Genomic DNA, 22,306 nt, shown 5'->3' with positions numbered 1-22,306 from the left:
TTGCAAGCGCTAGCCAAGGAAGGACCGCAGTTTGATCCCCCGGCGTCCCATATGGTCCCCCAAGCCAGAGGCAATTTCTGAGCGCTTAGCCAGGAGCAACCTCTGAGCATCAAACGGGTGTGGCCCGAAAAAACAAAACAAAAAAATATATATATATTGGATTGGGGCCGGAGAGATAGCATGAGGGTAAGGTGTTTGTCTTGCATGTGGAAGGTCGGTGGTTCAAATCCCAGCATCCCATATGGTCCCCTGTGCCTGCCAAGAGTGATTTCTGAGCATAGACCCAGGAGTAACCCCTGAGCGCTGCCAGGTGTGACCCAAAAACCAAAAAAAATTGGATTAAAAAATTTTCCTATATGTATTAAAATGTTATAATGGGGGCTGGAGAGATGGCACAGCAGTAAGGCATTTGCCTTAGACACAGAAGGACGGTGGTTCTAATCCTGACATCCCCTATGGTCCCCTGAGCCTGCCAGGAGCGATTTCTAACATAGAGCCAGGAGTACTCCTGAGTGCTGCCGGGTATGACCCAAAAACCAAAAAAAAAAAAAAAAAAAAAAGTATAATGCTGTTATAGCTTTATAGCTTGCATATAAAGCTTCATGCTTGCATCATTTCAGTACAACATTCCCATCAAGGTACTCACCCCATCCCCTGTTTCTGTGGACCATATAAATGAAATGATCTAGCACTTAACTTTCTCCCTCTTAACTTACTTTGTTTAATATAGTACCTTATAGTTAGTTCCATCCAAGTCAGTGTAAAAGGCAAGATTTCATTCAATAGCACAGTCATATTCTATTATGAATATGTATACCAGTTTCTTTAGCCACTCATCTGTCATTGGATCTTTGTTATTGTAAATAAATGTGTTTATATCTTTTCAAAATAATGTTTTTGTGTGCTTGGAAAAGAAGCCCAGAAAGGAATGGACTAATTGGCCATGTGGTAATTCTATTTTTAATTTTTTTTTTTAAATCTCTGTACTGTTATTTCATGCAAACTGAACCAGATAGCAGTCCCACCAACAGTGAATGTTGATTTCCTATTTCTCAATGTTCTCACCAACCCTGGTGGGGTATTTTTTGTTTTAGTAATGTATAGCATGTATCCATTCACCTACTCCATTCTTTAACATAGGCCAAATTTTGTGTGTGATGTTGCCTAACAAGTGAAGATAAACACTTTATAATAGGCACCTCCTGGCCATCTGTATATCTGCTTTGAGGAACTGTCTGTGGAGCAGCTCTCCCCATTTTTTAATAGGATTATTTATTGCTATAAGTGCTTTGCTGTGTTCACACCCGGCAGTGCTCAGGGGTTACTCCTGGCTGTCTGCTCAGAAACAGCTCTGTGGCAGGCACGGGGGACCATACGGGACACCGGGCAGTTCGAACCAACCACCTTGGTCCTGGATAGGCTGCTTGCAAGGCAAACACTGCTGTGCTATCTCTCCGGGCCTGTGTCCTGGATATTTTGTCAAAGATATGATTTGCAGAGATTTTGTGTGTGTTGGAGGGCCAGGCCACCAACAGAGTGGCTGTGGCTGCTGTGTGATGTGACACTGTCAAAGTCTTAATGGTAAAAGCTGGAGCTGCCCTGCTACTTCGTGTTCTGGAACCTTGTCCAACACATCAGGTCTCGAGCCATTTTTTGCTGCACTCTTCCTCAGCTCCCATACCTTTGCACTGTATGCAGGGAATGTGAAAGGAGAGGCCATGGATGCCCCATGTGCCACTACCACCATGGGCCTCACAATCTCTTCACTTTTCTCTCCCCTCTTCGGCAAGAAGCAGATGCACATTTTGTGGTTGGATTGAATGCTGCTGGCAAGACCATTCTCTATAAATTGAAATTGGAGAGATAGTCACCACCATTTTTACCATTGTTTTTAATGTGGAAACAGGTGAATATAAGAGCATTTCAGGAAGATGAGTTGCAAGATGCAGTATGACTGCTTTTTGCCAACAAGATTTTGCCAAATGCATGGCATCAGGAAATGACAGAATAAATTAGGTAGGTCTTCAGTCTCTTCCATAACAATACATGGTATGTGTCAAGCTACTTCTGTGCTACACAGGAAACTGGTTTGGAGCGAAGTACTTGGCTTTTCAAATTAACTTTCAAATGTTAAATGAAGCTGTATATCTAACTAAGGGAAATGTTTTTGATAAAATTGGTCTAAGCTTGTTACAACAAAATTAGTTTACATCTTCATTATTAAAACATGTGTAACAGGTTTTGGGCAGAATATGTATAGCATTTAAACTTATTTTGTTGCCCATTATTGTTTACCAGGCATGCTATGCCCTAGCAGTATTCTGGTCTTAAAAAAATTCTTCTTGGGGAAAAAAAAATTCTCTCAATTTACATACCCCTTTAACTTAAGATGCCTGGTCATAGCTATTGTGATTATTTATTTTGGTTTTTGGGTCACACCCCAGCAGCGCTCAGGTGTTCTGTCTCTACACTCAAAAATCACCTTTGGCAGGCATGGGGACCGATGCCGGATTTGAACCACTATCCTGCATGCAATGCAAATGCCTTACCTCCATGGCTATCTCTCCAGCCCTATCGTGATCATTTAAAATAATCATTTTAATGTTTTTTTGAGCCACAAGTAATGTTTTTAAGATTATTTCCAGGAGCCGGGCGGGTGGCGCTAGAGGTAAGGTGCCTGCCTTGCATCCCATATGGTCCCCAAGCCAGGAGCAACTTCTGAGCGAATAGCCAGAGGTAAACCCCTTAGCGTTACTGGGTGTGGCCCAAAAACCAAAAAAAAAAAAAAGATTATTTCCCTTGCTACTTTACTTAATTCCTTTACTCATTCCAAAGATAGTCTGCTGGTTTTACAAATGTAGGCATTCATTTAGTATTTATTTTTCTCCCTTGCCTAAAAGATTTTCTAATATTGCTATGTACCAGCCAGGGTAATGCACCCCAAAACACTAGATCCCTTGCCACAGAGGAACTTATTTGCCCCCATTATTGACACCTGGCTTCCCTCACTCAGCTTATGTGATTTGGATTGATAGTTAATTAGTTTGGAGCTGGTTGCAGAGTTTAAGATAGTTTTTTTGTTTTTTTTAGTTTGGATATCATTAGTTTATTATAAAAAGAGACATGGAAAGTATTTACGATGATGAAAGATTTCAGTACTTCAATGGAATGGGGCAACTTCAGGGATGCCATTTCCTCTTGTTGTTTTTGTTTTTTTTGGTTGTATTTGGGGGGGGGGGGGGGTGGGGGTTACACCTGGCTTTCTGCTCAGAAATCCACTCCCAGCAGGCACCAGGGACCATATGGGATATCAGGATTTGAACCCACCTTTCTTCCTAGATCAGCTCTCGAGCAAACGGGCAAACGGCCACAACCCACTGTACTATCTTGACTGCCACTCTCAATCGTCATATTTTCAGTTTACATGCTTTCCAAGAATGACCCCATCTCTAAACAAGTAATAATCCTTATCATCTAGTACACTTTGGTGCCTCCATATTCTGGTAGAAGACCTTTGTCTCCAACTTTTACACTAACAGGTTGAATCTCTCCTCTCTTCCCTTTGGAGCCCAATCCAACATCAAACCCATTGTAGCTTGCAATACCTTTGCCTTGAGATTTTTCTGGAAGCATAATGCCTCCTTTGGTTATAGTCTCAGCTGCAATCCCTTCAAGTAATATACGGTCAAAGAGTGGGAGAAATTTTCTAAATGCCTGTCCTGCCCATAGATGTCAACTGCCATGCTCCAGGAATCTGTGCTCCGGCTGTCGAACCCAGAGACCTGCTGCAGTAGGTCCCCATGGTCTCTCTCCTCTCCCCTCTCCTCTCTGGAGCAATTTCTGATGTGACCCAAAAAACAAAAAACTAAGCCCATAGATGAGTAAACACTATTCTGTGTCTATCTTTCTCCCTCTGACTTATTTCACTCAACATAATAGATTCTATGCCCATCCATGTAAAAAATAATGTCATGGACTATCTCTCTTGATGGCTGCATAATATTCCATTGTGTGTATATGTACCAACAATTTCTTTAGCCATTTATCTGTTGAAGGGCATCTTGGTTGTTTCCAGAGTCTGGCTATTGTAAATACTGCTGCAATGAATATAGGTGTGAATTTTAGCTTTATTAAGATGCATTTTATGGGGCTGGAGAGATAGCACAGCGGTAAGGCATTTGCCTTAGATGCAGAAGGACGGTGGTTCAAATCCCCGGCACCCCATGTGGTCCCCCCGAGCCTTCCAGGAGCGATTTCTGAGCATAGAGCCAGGAGTAACCCCTGAGCACTGCCGGGGGTGTGACCCCCCCCCCAAAAAAAAAGATGTATTTCATATACCCTAGAATTTTTTTGGGGGGGGGTAGGAGGTAGCAGGGAAATTTGGGCCACACCTGGGATATTCTCAGTCTGTGCTTGCAAGGCACTCCCTACAGTGCTCAGAATGCCTGGAACTGAACCTGCCTCATACATGCAAAACATGGGTGTTTGGACTATTAATTTTGCCCAGAGATAGACATAGTTCAAAGGTAAAGTATATTCCTCATTTTATGAAGCTCAGTATTTGAGCACCAGGGCAAAACAAAAACAATAGTCTAGTCCATGGAGTCGCCTGGGTTTATTTAAGGCTGTAGTTATAGTCTCCTAACTGATACTAGTGAAATGTAAGGACAATATTTTATTAGTCTGTTTTAATTCACTCTGCTAGGCCACCAGGATACTTTAGGGTACCGGATGATTAGGGTACTTTAGAACTATACCTGTCAGTGTTTGGTGCTCGAGGTCAGGCATTCTGAGGAAGAATTTAGTCTTGGGTCATTGCACATGCAAGGTCCCTGAGCTAGTACCCTTGTCCCTTTGCCTTTACTTAACCAACTTCTTCCAAACATATACATACATGTATATATATGTTTATATGTCAAAGGAATTATGGTGCTCCAAGATAATTTTCCTAATTTCATCACATTTATTGTAGAAATTTCTTTTTTTTTTCTTTTGGTTTTTGGGCCACACCCATTTGACGCTCAGGGGTTACTCCTGGCTATGTGCTCAGAAATCGCCCCTGGCTTGGGGGGACCATATGGGACGCCGGGGGATAGAACTGCTGTCCGTCCTATGCTAGCACTTCCAAGGCAGACACCTTACTTCTAGCGCCACCTTACCGGCCCCTATTATAGAAATTTCTAAACTATCTTTTTTCACTTTATTTAAACACCATGGCTTACAAAGTTCTCATAATGCAGTTGTTTTAACATTCAATGTTCCAACACCAGTTACACCAACAGTGTGACATTCCTTAAACCATTGCCCCTAATTTCTTACCCACTCCCAAGCCTACCTCCTTGGCAAGCACAAAAAAGTTCATTTGTATTGCTTGTTACATCTAAATGATAATTGAACTAACAAAAAAAAAAAAAAAAAAAAAAAAAAAAAAACTTCACAGGGGCCGGAGAGATAGCAGAGCAGTAGGGTTTTGCCTTGCACTCAGCTGACCCAGGACAGACCTGGGTTTAATTCTCGGCATTCCACATGGGCCCCCTGCCAGGGGCCTGCCAGGTGTGATTTCTGAGCACAGAGCCAGGAGTGACCTGAACGCTGCCAGGTGTGGCCCAAAATTGTTATATTTCACAATGAGTCATTAATTTATTGTCTAAAGTTTTTTAAACTGTTTGCTGCTAGTTGAGCAGTTTTATGTTTTTGTTTGTTGAACTTAGGTGACTTGTACTTTAATGTGTTCTTTAAGAACATCTGATTTAGGGGCTGGAGAGATAGCATGGAGGTAGGACATTTGTCTTGCATGCAGAAGGACAGTGGTTCACATCCCAGCATCTCATGTGGTTCCCCAAGCCTGCCAGGAGCGATTTCTGAGCATAGAACAAGGAGTAACCTGAGTGCTGCTGGGTGTGATCCAAAAACCAATAAAATAACATCTTATTTAATATGTTCTTACTGGGATGTCAGTATTAAGGAATTTGGAGGTGTTATACAGCCATGTACATAACTTTGCACTTCAGAATTCCCAAGATCTGTGGAGCAGAACCCATGAGTTGACATGGTAGAACTGTAGTTGTGGCTGTGGGAAAAAGCTGCACACTCTCATTCTAAAAAGACCCCAGAGTTTTCAGTCCAAAAACAGTGTACCTAGAGTTTATTAGGTATCTGCAGAAATTAGTCATGAAGCAATGAAGTCAGTTTGTTGGCAGTAATTGGGGTATGAATCTGGCTGCCAGATCCTTAGTAGGATGAGATCTTGGCCTACTCCCCACCCAAGGGCACCCTGGGGTTTTTATTCAGGAGTCCAGTGCACTATCACAAATTAACTATTTTAAAACATATTCAGCCTAACATGTCTTTGAATAGTGATCTTCTTTAGAGCTGTTCTAACCAAGAAGAATTGATCATGCGACAATTCATATTCAGGATTTACTGAACAGCTACAAGCTTCAGGAATTAATAAGATTTGTTGTTGTAAATAGAGTGACTCAGAACATGCTTTATTCCCTAACAGACTCATGCGTATGGGCTGTCACCCTATCCAATTTATGATAGCTAGCATTTCCAATTTGCAGAGAATCCCCTGGCAAACTCACAGTTTTATTCTGTTCTGACTGTTTATTTATTAGTCATAGCCTCTACACATCTAACTTAATATTTCCTTCAGAACCAGACCTAATTGAATTTTCCACTTGTGAGAAGCATTAAAATGCTAATTCTAAAATTCTTATATTTTCTTATTACTGTCACTAGAATATTTAAGAATGCTTGCAGATATAGTGGGGCTTAACAAACACGCAAAGTGGATTTTGAAAATGCCTATAGGACTTTTTCACTTGAAATACTGAAGCCTTTTTTCAAAAGTGTTATGTTTAGGCAATTGGTAAATGAAGCATGATATTGCTGTTAAAGAAGCCTGTCACAGAAGATCATCTTCAATTCTTAATTTCTTACCTTTGCCCTGCAGTTGCTACAGCAGTTCTTGTAGAATTCACTGGTGTTGGTTTTATAACTGCAAGTTAAAGAGAGATTTCCTTTACCACATATTTATGGTTTACCCACTTTTTATGACATCTGAAAAGCATAACAATATTTTCATTTCATAACAAACCCAGCTTATCTTTACTTTCCAAACCTAGAATCTTGAAACTAGTATATATTGCACAAAATACTTCACAAAACTACTCATATCCATCTCCGTAGAATGTTATAAGTTGCCCCCATACAGCTCCAGGTTGTGGTCTAGCTGCAGAACCTAAGGTAATACTAAAGGTATCTGTGGTGGGTAGGGGTGCCATTTGCATTTTCTAAGAAGATCCATTAGAAGCAGCACAGTCTAGACCCCTAACTTCTTGAGCAAGGATATGTCATCTGCAACAGAGAACTGTACACCATGCTAAAAACAGCCCCTGGATTCTAATAAGGCTCTAGTAGGTATAACAAACTTTTATTTTAGTGGGAGGACTCCGGAGGGGAGGAGGATGCTGGGCATCTACTCCTGGCTCTGTGCTCCTGGATCATTACTGGAGGTGCTTGGGAGATCAACCATAAACAGTGCTAAGTTTGCAGGTGGCCATCCCCCAACATTTGGTCCCCTGAACTTGCCAGGAGTAATCCCTAAATGCAGAGTCAGGAGTAAACCCTTAACGTCACTGGGTGTGGCCATAAAATCAAGGGGAAAAGGTACTAAATCAAGCAATTTTCTACTATATGGATGGCTCTAGAAAGTATGCTGAATCAAGCTAGTAAAGAAGGAACAGTCAGACTGATCTTCGTATCTGGTATCAAAAGAAACAATAAAGAAGCAACAAATGTCAAAGACAACTGAAGTCTTTAGTAAGAAGCATATCACAATAGGGAGGATGGAATGGAGATTAGGATGGTGGGAAGAGGAACATTAGAACAATGGGTAGAGGAAAGTTGACACTCTGGTAGAAGGTTTGGTGCTAGAATGTTTTATGCATGAGACCCTATCAACAATATTCTAAATCACGGTGCCTAAAATATTTTTACTGTGGAATTGGAGAAATAGTACAGTAGGTGAGACACTTGCTTTGCATGTGGTCAATGGGTTTGATTACCAGCATCCCAGATGTTCCTCCTGAAGAACCACCAGGAATGATCCCTGAGTGCAAAGCCAATAGTAAGTGCTGAGCATTTCCAGGACGAAAGAACAAAAACTAAACAAAAAATTGTGCTTATGTGTACAAAATATAAAACAAGCCCAGTGGCTCCTGGTTGCAAAATTAATCAAAAATATATCTGAAGACAGATACCTTGTTCCAAAGCAAAGAATTCAAGCCAAATTTCAAAACAATCTTCCTGCTAAGACTACTGGACATAGAAGACAGGTAATGTTGTAGCCCTTAAGGATTTAAACTGTGGGGCCAGAGAGATTGCATGGAAGCAAGGCATTTGCAGAAGGATGGTGGTTCGAATCTTGGCATCCCATATGGTCCCCAGAGCCTGCCAGGAGCGATTTCTGAGCATAGAGCCAAGAGTAACCCCTGAGTGCCACCGAGTGTGACCCAAAAAAAATAAATAAATAAATAAAAATAAAGATTTAAACTGAAAAGTAAAATGTAGATATTTAAGAAAAAATAAGCTATGTATAATGTGGGGAAGCTCTCAAGCAGTGCTTAGGGAACCTGTGGGTCACTCCCAGGAATACTCAGACAAGCTGGATAGCCCAATGCCTGGGCCGAGTGACACTATGCTGCTCAGACCCAGCAGTGTCAGGAGTCACCAGGGTAATGCTGAAGGCCATAAAGTACTGGGTATCAAGCTCAGGTCCTTGCATATGCACCTGCCCCTTGCGCTATGTCCCTGGCCCCAATGTGCTGTTTTCAGACCTTGATCACAAGCTTTTATGAAAGGTATCTCCGGGGCTGGAGAAATAGCATGGAGGTAAGACGTTTGCCTTGCATTCAGAAGAATGATGGTTCGAATCCCGGCATCCCATATGGTCCTCCGAGCCTGCCAGGAGCAATTTTTGAGTGAGTAACCCATGAGCGCTGCCGGGTGTGACCCCAAAAAACAAACAAACAAACAAAACAAAAAAGAAAGGTATCTTCAACAGACCTTTGGGATAAATCTCCCTTCCCCACCCAGACTTGGTGCAGGATTATAAACTCTCAGTCTCCAAGAGAGGTACTATTAACATCTCTTACTGTGTTTGCAATCATATCCCAGGTGCCTTCACTCCTAGGTCTCTTGATCTGAAACATGAGCATAAGTTTTCTTTCAATACTTTGGCTGAGATATTTTTATAGAAAGGAGACTGATGAAACTGTGAATTTACTTCTCATTCTTCCCATCCTCTTCCTAGCCTTTCCTGCCCTCTCCTTTCCACCTCAGGGTCCAGAAGACTATCAGAGCCTTTTGGGGCAAGCAAGAGGAATCAGTACATCCAGTAGAGCATTTGCCTTGGACACAATCTACCCAGGTTCAATCCCAGACATCACATAGTTCCCCTGAGCACCACCAGGAGTAATTCCTGAGTTCAGAGTCAGACGTAACGCATGGACCTCGTCAAATGTGGCCCTCTCTCCTTCCCTTCAAAAACTAGTATTATAGCCATTTATTCAACCTATCACCAGCAATGATTCACCTTACTCCCTGCCACCACTTGCCATTTCATATGGGGAAATAGAACAAGAAGAAATCTGCTTTCTTTGGTAAAAGAAAACCTCTTTCTTATATCCTATTAGTAACATTTTAGGCTGCTTATTTTAATCAGCACTTCAAGCTGAGCTCTTTTCCAACCCTATTGAGTTCCTGGCAGTTAACCTATCACTTAGTGCACTATTCAGAAACCTCAACCTTTTAGAATGAAACTTAGGCCTTTTGAAGATTCAGCCCTAAACTACCAGCATGTCAATACTATGCAGAAGGGAATGGCGACTCTACAAGCCCATGTTCTCCTTTGAATATGTATCTCACTTGCTTGTCTCTATGTTTATTTGCTTGTATATTTTCAATCTGGAGAAGCCAGTGTTCTCTTGAATATGTACTTTTCTCTTTCTCTCCCTTCACATCTTTCTAAGTAAGTTTTAGTAAAAACTATCTTTGTTGTATTAAATAATTAAGGATGGAGCTGGATGGTGATGGATGCCATTCCAGGCCACGTGGCTTCACAACCCCATTCAGCCGGTGAGTCCCAGGCCCAGGTGAAATCACTCACTCACACGCAGGCGTCAGGAAGCAACAACTTTATTCAGGCCCTAGCCACCACGCGTGTGGCCTACTTATAACCTTTCAAGCATTCAGCCATTCTAGGCTTGCCCTGCATCTTATCCTCTTTTCAGCCATCTTCCCTTTGGGCTCCATGCGGCCCAAAGAGCCAAAGGGCCAAGGTCCAAAAGCCAGGGAGCCCAGCCGGGCAAAGAGAGGAATGGCAAAAGGGCCGAATCCCCTGGCTCAGAGGTTTATCTATTCTTTCTAAGACCCCTCCCAGGAACCTCCCAGGAATGGGCCGGGTCTTGCAGGTAAGGTCACACCTATTATCCGGTTCCCAAGACCCCTCCCAGAAATGGGTGGGTCTCAGATAGGTACCCTACAATCTTAAAAAAAAAAAAAAAAAAGGGTCATTGGGTGTAGCTCAAAAACAAAACAAAAAAAAAGTAAAACTATCTCATTATTCTCTTTAATATCTGCAAAGAGGAAAACAATTGGAATGACACTATCATAATGCTAAATATTCTATTTTACTAGAGGAAAGTTCATATATCAACACTAATATGTTTTCCCTGTGACTTGTTAATTGCTCATAAAAGTTTTCATAATAAATGGTACTTATGCTGCCTGGGTACCTGATGCCTGAGATGTGATGGCACCCACATCTCTCCTTCTGAGACGTGGACTTTCCTATTTTCATGCTGGGTTGTGTATTAGGGCTTTCTTTGACTTTGAGATCCCATGCTCTCTCTTGAGCATATAACTCATTTTTCTCTTTCTTTCTATCCTCTTCAAATTTGCTGGGAATTGAACCAGCATCAGCTACTTACAAGGCAAGCACCCTACTTGCAGCACTATCAATGAAAGATAACAGAGCTTAATTTTTTTTTTTTTTGCCAAGTCCAGTGGTGCTCAGGGGTTACTCCTGGCTCTGCACTCAGAAATCATTCCTAGCAGGCTTGGGGGACCAAATGAGATGCCTAGAATTGAACCCCCGTTGGGTGCCTGCAAGGCAAATGCCCTACCCACTTGTGCTTTTGCTCTGGCCCCAAATATCTTACTTTTGATCAATCTCTTATTAATAGATTTTTTTACCTCCATTGTAAACAGCCCTGGAGTAAACATCTTTGTATATATTTCTAGAGGATAAAATTCTGGGGTGTTTTATTCAGAGTAAAATAATGAGCACTTTTATATTTTCATAAAATTTCAATTACTTTTCTTTTTTTTTTTTTTTTTGGTTTTTGGGCCACACCCAGCGGTGCTCAGGGGTTACTCCTGGCTGTCTGCTCAGAAATAGCTCCTGGCAGGCACGGGGGACCATATGGGACACCGGGATTCGAACCAACCACCTTTGGTCCTGGATCGGCTGCTTGCAAGGCAAACGCCGCTGAGCTATCTCTCCGGGCCCTCAATTACTTTTCAATAAAGTCCTACCAACTTTTTCTTGTACCAATACTCAAGTTATTTCCTTCCTACATTCCTTCTTCTCTCCCTCACTCCTTCACTTCCTTCCTTCCATCTTTCCTTCCTTCCTAATTTTTTTGTTTTTGTTTTGAGGACACACCCAGTGGTATTTAGGGCTTATTCTTGGCTCTGCACTCAGGAATTATTCCTGGTGAGCTCCATATGATTTCTGGGGATCAAATCTGAGTCAGCCACATACAAGGCAAGCATCTTATTTGTTATATTACTGCTCTGGCTCCCTCCTTTTTCTATTTTTTCTTAGTGTGAGGGCTACACCTCACATTGCTTAGCGGCTATCAGGGGTGCATCCAGCAACATCTAGGTGGAGGAGGTACATGCATTGCCAAAGAGGAACATGTGGTATTGAGAATCAGGTGTAGGGCCTTGAACATGTAAGGCCCATGCTATTCCAATTTAGCAATACCCATGGCCCCATGGCATTTTTGTTTTAGGTGAAATAAGAACCTTCAGGCAATTGCATTAAGTTGAAGATTGAAGTTGAAGATTCCATCTACCATTTCTATTATTTGGACAATGGCCCTCAAATGTTAGCAATTCCCAAGCTTTGCTTCATTCGTTCATTTGTTCAGGCCTGCAACAGATGTTTAATGCGTACCTATGATGAGTGGTAGCGATACTGCAGTAAACAGGACAGATAAAATTCCCTGCCTTATATTGGAGCTTAGGGAACCTGACATGACACTTTGAAGACTTGTAAAACTCTTTTATTTTTCTTTTCATATTGAGCCTCACCAGATAAATTGTTTCTCATACAATTTTAGCCTCGATAATCACCCAGTATTTCACAAAGAGCTAAAATCCTCATCACCTTGACTGGAATGGGGGAAAAAATGACATTCACATCTCATTCTTTAGGACCAACAGAGAGCCGCACTCTTCAAATGAAGTTGGGCTGTCTGCACAGCCATCACAGGTTAATCATGCATTTTTATCAGCCCTGGGAAACTCATCCAGAATTGAGCAGACAGAAGGTGGGTGGACTTGTCGTTCAGGAAAGAGGTGCTTACAAACAGCTCAGATGGAACCGCAAGAGACACTTCTGTGATCACAATGCAAGTTATATAACCAAATTCATCTGAAATAGTTAACAAATCTGACATGATCCCCAATGAGTCTATTTCAGTAGTTACGGAGAGGCCAAAGGTCAGGTAGCAGCAAACAGAAAGGACTGACTGGGCTGTATTGTACACAAGAGGCAACAAAGATTCCTCATGTGATTTTGACAACAGTTTAGGAAAGTGACTTCTGTGGGTTTGGGATTCAAATGTGGTTCTTGGGCCACACCTGGTGGTACTCAGGAGCTACTCCTTTTTTTGTGCTCAGGGATCTCTTCTGGTGGTACTAGAGGACTCTCTGTATTGCCTGGGATTAAACTTGGTTCAGTCACATGTAAGACCTTAACCCCTGCACTAGCTTGCCAGACCCTGTTCTTAGATTTGTAATAAACATGAGCAAAAGGTAGTAAAGACTTGCTTTGTATTCCCACTGGTTCCTTCTATGCTACAGTTTGGACTGGTCAATCTGTCCATCAGTTACGTGCATAGAATGGTATCTTGTACTGGGAAGCCAATTTTGTAGTTAGTGTTTTAGAATCTTCTTGTTCGTTATTCTTTTTGTTTGGGGACCACATCTGGCTGTACTTAGGGCTTCCTCTAGTCTCTGTGCCTACAGATCACTCCTGGTAGTACTTAAGAGGACCATATGTGGTGCTGGAGATCAAACCCGGGTTAGCCATGTCTGAGGAAAGTGCCTTAACTGTAGTGTCTCTCCAGACCAGGGTTGTTAGAATCTTATGAGTTAATAATGGAGACTGGACATGAATACAATTAAAAATTATATTAATATATGTCTATCTGTATCAAAGTTTACAAAGTAAAAACAGAATCTAATTAGAATATTCTCTGTAAAATAGTAAAGACTACCTCAAATTTGATCACACAATATTATTTGTTGGTTCCAGGAGATTTTTTTTCTTTTTATTTATTTTTGGTTTGGGGGCCATGCCTGCTGTAGCTCGGGGATTTCTCCTGGCTCTACACTCAGAAATTGCTCCTGGCAGGCTCAGGGGACCATATGGGAGGCTGGGGATCGAATGTGGGTTCGTCCCAGGTCAGCCATGTGCAAGGCAAACACCCTACCACTGTGCTATCTCTCCAGCCCCTCCAGAGGATATTTCTTTGGCTAAAAGTTCTGCCACACATACACGAGGCCATGAGTTTGATTCCAGTGATAGCCACAAGCACTGAAGAAAGTATTGACAACTCTGCTTTCTGGGATCCCTGATGCTACAACATTGTGTGATCATGTCTACATAGTCAGATGAATGTGAACACTTTCCAATATGTGATTCGTGGTATGCACCACGTCTAAAAGATGTGTGAGTACTGTAGGTAAGAATGCAATTTCCATGACCATTTGTGTGAGCACCACAGCTACTCCTATGAACCCTATCATGAAACACAAGTGAGTAGTACGCAAGTAAATAAGCACAGTCAGGTATAGTGTGATCCCAAACTATTGAATAATAAAAGGAACAGAGGGAGGAAATGAAAAATGCCAACAAAAACTATAAAATTTGTTAATTTTTTTTTTTTTTTTTTGGTTTTTGGATCACACTTAATGGTGCTCGGGGGTTACTCCTGGCTTTGTGCTCAGAAATCATTCCTGGGAGGCTTGGGGGACCATATAAGATGCTGGAATCTAACTCAGGTCAGGTGCAATCAAGGCAAATACCCTCCCCTCTGTGCTGTCACTATAACACCTCATTTGTTAATATTTTGATAATGTGCTTTTTTTTTATTTTATTTATTTTTTGGTTTTTTGGGTCACACCCGGCATTGCTCAGGGGTTACTCCTGGCTGTCTGCTCAGAAATAGCTCCTGGCAGGCACGGGGGACCATATGGGACACCGGGATTCGAACCAACCACCTTTGGTCCTGGATCAGCCGTTTGCAAGGCAAATGCCGCTGTGCTATCTCTCCGGGCCCGATAATGTGCTTTTGATATGGAACATCCTGGTATGTAAGTTACTCTTTCCTTTTCTCTTATTTTTTGGTTCTTGTACCACTCTTGATGGTGCTTAGGGCCCTTTGTCCTGTGTTCTGGGATCAGGTAGTAATAGAGATTGAATTCAGGTCTCTGTATGCCAAGCATGTATGTGTTCAACTCATTGAACTGTCTATCTGGCTCCACAATATTTTTCTGATAACTTAGTATGTCAGGAACGTTTTTCCAATTGCTAAGTTTATCTTTTTGGGGGGTTGAGAGGCTACACCTGGCAGTGCCCAGAGGTTATTCCTAGCTCTGTGTTTAGGAATCACTCCTGGCAGGCTCAGGGGACCATATGGGATGCCAGAAATGGAACCCAGGTCGGTTGTGTGCAAGACAAGCATCCTACCTGCTGTGCTATTTCTCCAGCCCCAGCATGTTTTGTTATTATTTACTTAAATGTATTTTAGCATCAGGCACCCATGTGTTGCCTAGGTGCATGGTGCCTGAGCACATGTCACCTACATCTTTCCTCTTGAGGTATGTACTTTAATATTTTAACTCTGGGGCCAGTACCAGGGCCCTCTCTCCCTTTGGAGAAGCCCATGCTCTCTCTTCACCACAATACCCTCTTTCTTATCCTCTCCCTCCCCTTCCTCTGTACCTTCAAAACAAATCTATTTTTATTTCAATAAAAACTTTAAAGCATCATTTATGTAGCGTATAAAAATAGTGTACTGCATACAAATAAAATATAGTGTATAAAATTAGTGTATAAATACATTAAATGTATCTCTATGCATTTAATTTTAATATATGTTGGGAGTAGGGCTTTTGGGCCACATTTGTTGATGCTCAGGAGTCAATCCTGGCAGTGAAGGGATTAAAGCAGTTTGACTGCATGCAAGGCAACCAATTCATTATTATAATTATTATTTTTATTATTATTATTTTATTATAATTATTATTTTTATTTCTTGACCACACTCAGCAATATCAAGGCAGTGCTTAGAAGATATATTTGTTTGTTTTTTTGTTTTTTTTTTTTTGGTTTTTGGGCCACACCCTGTGATGCTCAGGGGTTACTCCTGGCTATGCGCTCAGAAGTTGCTCCTGGCTTCTTGGGGGACCATATGGGACGCCGGGGGATCGAACCGCGGTCCGTCCTAGGCTAGCGCAGGCAAGGCAGGCACCTTACCTCCAGCGCCACCGCCCGGCCCCAGAAGATATATTTGTATTGGTAAACCAACTGGGGTCAACTGCATGCAAGAAAGTACCTGTACTGTCTTTTTAATTCTCCCTAAAATTAAATATTATGATAACTTTTTTGAAGTAAAAATATTTTTTTATTTGGGGGCCTATAATGATTCCTCTGAGTACCACCAGAAGTGGCCCTGAGCATTGCTGAGTGTGGCCCAAAAGTTACAAAAAAAAAAAAAAAGTATAGTTATTATGAAAGTAAAGTTTCTTCGGGTAACTGATTACCTTCTTCCCTGGATGCTTTCCAAAAAAACACAAGCTGGTTCTTTGATGGTGAAAAGAGGAAGCCTGAGAGAGATGCAGGGTAGGAGATGCCATCAAGTAGCTCAGAGTGGGCCCGGAGAGATAGCACAGCGGTGTTTGCCTTGCAAGCAGCCATTCCAGGACCAAAGGTGGTTGGTTCGAATCCCGATGTCCCATATGGTCCCCCGTGCCTGCCAGGAGCTATTTCTGAGCGGACAGCCAGGAGTAACCCCTAAGCACAGCCGGGTGTGGCCCAAAAAAAACAAAACAAAACAAAAAAAAGTAGCTCAGAGCCTCTGTGAAACTTGAATGAGAGACAAGTGAGCCCAGGAACATCTAATGGAAAGGTCAGAATTTTTATTTTTAAAAAACATATCACACACACACACATAAAACAACAGAGCAGTGCTTGCTCTTCAACCTCGTGTTCTCCCCTGAACACGTCTTGTTTACCTTGTTTACTTGTCTGTTTCTTTGCTTGCCTATTTCCTCTCTGGAAAAGCCTGTGTTGTCTCTCTCCCTTCATATCTTTCCAAGTAAGTCTCTATAAAAACTACCTTGCTTCACATACAAATTATATATATATATATATATACATATACATATATACACACACATATATATATATATATATATATATATATTTGAAGAGATAGCTTAATGAGATAAGTGCATGCATTGTATGCAGAACACCTACTGTTCTATTGCTCCAGTCTGTGTATATATATTTTCTTAAGGGTCCTCAAAACCATCCTTGAATCCAATGAATTGCTAGGAGGATTTACAGAACTCAATATATAATCAAATTCATGACTAAAATTTATTACAGGAAAAAGGCTAGAAAATACAATGAGTAAAAATAAAAAGGCTGGTATCACATAATCTAAAGGAGACCAAGCACAGGCTTCTTGGAGACTTCTCTATGGTATCACACAGAATGTGATGCTGATGCAACATTAATTTACTCTCTAGAACCAGTGTGTGACGCACAAGTCACTGCTACCAGGAAAGCTCATTTGAGAATCCTGAGTTTTTACTGAGGACTGGTCATATAGGCTCCCTTGTTCTAGCTATCATGAAGGGCATCTATATTTTTAGAACAGGGACTGAAATGATAGTGCAGCATGTAGAATAGTTTCTCTATATGTAGACTACCAGGGTTCAATCCCCAGCATCCCATTTGGTCCCCTAAGCCCACCAGGAGTGATCCCTGAGTGCAGAGCCAGGAGTAACCCCTGAGCATCACCAGGGGTGACCCAAGCCACCCTTCAAAAGTAAGATCTCAAACATATTTAACATATATGATACTGTTTATATAAAATTTTCAGGTACAGTAAGGCAGTCTTTCCATTCACAGCAAGTGTCCATTCAACATAGGGAATTGTTTATGAGTGAAGATCCAAAGATAGGTAAAGGTCATAACCTTGTAGGCAGGAATTTCTAGACAATAATCAGAGGTTCAGGCCATGTGCACTAACAGACTACAACTTTCTAGAACGTAGAACAGAATATTTCAGAGCTTACACTTTCTTTCACCCTGAAAAGAATGCCTCCAGATTTCCACAATCTTTACTTACTACACAGAGCCCTCACAGTAGTTGGAGACATCTACTATTCTGATTCACAATACAAGAGAGAATATATGAGGTATGGAAGGCTTAGAAAAGGAAAGCCAATCTTCTCGGTACTAACAGCTACAGGTATGCCTAAACTGCATTTTTTCTTCTGTACACGAAACTTTAGTTCTGAATCATCACCCTTGAGGATGGAAAATAAAAACAAAGGAGAAAAAAAGGAAACTTAAAACGGGCATTTTGAGATGATGAGCAATTTGCTCAGCAACCCACTTGTGGATCCCTTAGAATCTGTTCTTAGTGCAGGAGCAATTAAGAAGATGCTTGCTTTGCATGTGTCTGATCTGGGTTCTATCCCCAGAATACCATATGATGCCCTCCAGGAGTGATTCCTGGGCACAGAGCTAGGAGTAAGTCTTGACCATAGCTTGGTGTTGTCCCAAAGCAAAGAAACAGAAAAAAGAAGATGCAGAATTTTGAGGTTCCTGCAGTATATGCAAGTGGTGATGCCCAGTAAGCAGACGGTTTCTGGAACTGGGTGGAGGGCCAGAAGAGTTCCCATCCTTTTCGATGAGATAAGCACATGCAGTCTTAGATATCTTATACTATACCACAATGTCTTTTTTTTTTTAACTTCACAAACATTCTGTGAATTTTGTTTGCAAATATGTGTACATACTAACTAAAAGAATTAAAGTTGGGGCTGGGGTATGAACTCAAGGAGCTCAATAGGCAAGGCATGTATGTGCTCTACTACTGAGCCATTTCCTTTGACCCAAACTATTTTTTAATGCGCCAACTTTCAAAAGATGGAAAATAGGGCAGGTAGTTAAATTGGTAGAGTACATACCTGGTCCCATGGATTCAAAATTCTCTCCCTCGAAGACATCCAAAGCACACACAAACACACACACACACACACACACACACGAGTATAATCATTATATGTATATTTTAACATAATAATGATCATAATAAAAAATCCTAAAGACTCTAACAAAAAGCTTCTAGATGGAGCCGAAGCCATAGCACAGCGGTAGAGCGTTTGCCTTGCACATGGCCAACACTGGATGGACTCGGTTTGATTCTGGCATCCCATATGGTCCCCTGAGCCTGCCACGAGGGATTTCTGAGCGCAGAGCCAGGAGTAACCCCCAGAGCTGCTGGGTGTGACCCAAAACCAAAACCAAACAAAAGCTTCTAGAAAAAATAAATTTGTATAGTGAAGTGTCAGGCTACAAAATGAATACACAAAAATCCATGAAGTTTTTATATACAAATAACAAAGGAGAAGAAAGAGGCATTACAAAAACAATCCCTTTCAGAATTGTGCCTCAGAAAATCAAGTATCTTGGACTAAAGGGGTGAAACCAAAGAGGTGGAAAACCTATACAAAGAAAATTATAAAACACTGCTTCAAGAAATAAAAGAGGGGGCCAGAGCATCTGCCTTGTGCATTAGCCTAGGACACTGACCGGAGTTCAGTTCTCCCCCCCATCCCATATGGTGCCCCAAGTCAGGAGCAATTTCTGAGCACATAGCCAGGAGTAATCCCTGAGTGTCACTGGGTGTGGCCCAAAAACAAACAAACAAAAAGAAATAAAAGAGGACACAAGAAAATGGAAACATATACCCTGCTCTTGGATTTGGAGGATTAACATCATTAAAATGGCAATACTTCCCAAAGCATTGTACAGATTTAATGCAATTCCTTTATGGATACCATGACATTTTTCTAAGAAGTGGATCAAACACTCCTGAAATTTATTTGGAACAATAAATGCCCACAAAAGAAGATGGTATGTATCACTTTTCCTAATTTTAAATTGTACTATAAAGCAATAGTCATTGGGGCTGGCGAGGTGGCACTAAAGATAAGGTGTCTGCATTGCAAGCACTAGCCAAGGAAGGAACGCAGTTCGATCCCCCAGCATCCCATATGGTCCCCCCAAGCCAGGGACAATTTCTAAGCGCTTAGCCAGGAGTAACCCCTGAGCATCAAATGGGTGTGGCTGAAAAAAAAAACAAAAATAAATAAGAAAGCAATAGTCATTAAAACAGCATGGTATTGGAACAAAGACAGACCTTCAAATCAATGGAATAGACTTGAGTATTCTGAGATTGATCCCCTCAGGTATATAACCAATTAATAAAGGGGCAACAAATACAAGATGGAGCAAGAAAATCCTCTTCAACAAGAGGTGTTGGGAAAACTGGTTAATTGCATGCAAAATGATGAACTCTGACCTCTCTTTAATACTGTGCACAAATGTCAAATTAAAATGGAATAAAGACCTTAATACCAGATCTGCAACCGTAAGAGACATAGAGGAAAACATCGTCAAAAGGTTTTTTCAAGGAGGAAACAGCACTGTTTAAACAAGTGGAAGCAGAGATGAACAAATGGGACTATATTAAATTGAGAAGCACCTGCACTTCAAAGGAAACAATAATAGGATACAAAGGCTACCCACAGAATGGGAGAAACTATTCAACTATAATACATCTAATAAAGGGCTAATATCTAATATCTGATAAATGGCTAATAATTATGTAATAACTAATAGATGCCCAAAAAGCACATGAAAAAATACTCCCCATCACTAATCATCAGGGAGATGCAAATCAAAACAATGAGGTATCATCTCACACCACAGAGAACGGCACATATCACAAAGAACAAGAACAATCAGTGCTGGTGTGTTATAGTAAGAAAAGGACTCTTATTCACTATTGGTAGGAATGCTGATTAGTTCAGCCTTTCTGGAAAACAATATGTATATTACTTTAAAAACTGGAAATTGAGCTTCCTTATGATTCAGCAATACCACTCCTAGGGATATACATACCTTAGGTACACAAAAACACATTACAAAAATGCCCTTTGCACTCCTATGGTCATCGCAGTACTATCTACAATAGCCAGAATCTGGAAGCAACCAAAGAGCCTGACAATAGATGAATGGATAAAAAAATAGTGGAAGATCTACAGGAATACTATGAAGTTGTTAAGAAAAAATGAAATGAAAATTTCCTTGAAAAATGATATTTGCTTGTACATGGATGAACATGGAGAGTATTGTGCTGAGTGAAATTAGTCAGCGGGAGAGGGATAGACACAGAATAATCTCTCATCTGTGGGATACAAGGAAAATAAAAAGATAGGCCCCGGAGAGATAGCACAGCAGTGTTTGCCTGGCAAGCAGCCGATCCAGGACCTAAGATGGTTGGTTCAAATCCCGGTGTCCCATATGGTCCCCCGTGCCTGCCAGGAGCTATTTCTGAGCAGACAGCCAGGAGTAACCCCTGAGCACCGCCGGGTGTGGCCCAAAAACTAAACAAAACAAAGAAAAAAAAAAGAAAAAAGAAAATAAAAAGATAGTGTGGGGGTAATATGTAGAGACAATAGAGATGAGGATTAGGAAGACTTGCCCATTGAAATTTGTCACAAAAATGGAGAATAAGAATTAGAGCAGAGAAGGGTCTAATTTGAAAGAAACATTCATGACACTCCTTCATTAGCAGTAGTGCAGCCACAATGTCAAAAAAGAAAAGAGAGAAGGAGAGAGAGTGAAGTAAAATGCCTGTCCCAGAAGCCTGTGGGAGGGGATGAGTGGTAGGAAAAAGGGCTTCAGGGAGGTTGAAAGGGAAACTGTTAGTGTTGTTGGTGGGAAATGCTCACTGGTGAAAGCTGTCATGCATTCTATGACTGTAACTTAACGATGAACAACTTCAGCAGTGAAAAAAAAATCTGTAGTATAAATAACTTTGTAACCAGGGTGCTTAAATAAAAAAATCATTATTATAATATGTGATGGTAATGGTTATCCAGGGCTTTGTGAGGGTCATGCAGCTCACACAGCTGTACTCTAAGGCTAAAAAAGGACTGGATTGGCTTTCTCCAGGGAAAATCTGATTCCCTGGATCAAACCAAGCTTCCCAGAGCAAAATATTGCAGTCTTTGAGCCATTTCACCAGCATGGGTTCATGTTTCTCTCTCTCTCTCTCTCTCTCTCTTTTTTTTTTCATGTTTCTCTTAAACTCCTGATGCTGCAGAAATCATGAACACCTCACACATTACTATGGAGTAAAGAGCACTTTTCAGGGACTTGCTGGAAAAAAAAGAACAGCTACAATGAGGACTAACCAATCATGTCCACAGAGATGGATAGAGAGAAATAAATAAAAAGGTAAAGAGGGAAGACACTAGAAGACAGAAAGATCAGAATAATCAGAATATTTTAAATTTCCCCTTTCCAGGGGTACCCCCAGGATCTCCTGGAGAAAGTTTAGGCATTAAACTGAGGAAACTAAAACTTGCCCATAGGACTTCCCTAAGCTATAAATGTATTTTCTGGGTTGGCTTCCCAAAATTTAAAGCCCTGGAGATTGCCTCAGTGTATCAGAGGGTTTGAACTGTTAACTTAGCAGACAATTTGAGTCCCTGACATACTTTTAGGAACTCACAAGAGTTTTGTTTTTTCCTTCTTAACAATTAAGATATATTTTTATTTTGTTTTTGGTTTCTTTTTCACAAAAAGAACACACACACACACCCTTCATTAGTGCAACATTCCCACCAAAGA

This window comes from Suncus etruscus, chromosome 5 (assembly GCF_024139225.1).
Source record: "Suncus etruscus isolate mSunEtr1 chromosome 5, mSunEtr1.pri.cur, whole genome shotgun sequence".
In the NCBI taxonomy this organism is placed as follows: domain Eukaryota; kingdom Metazoa; phylum Chordata; class Mammalia; order Eulipotyphla; family Soricidae; genus Suncus; species Suncus etruscus.
The sequence above is the reverse complement of the archived record's forward strand: the minus strand, read 5'-3'. Positions refer to the sequence as shown.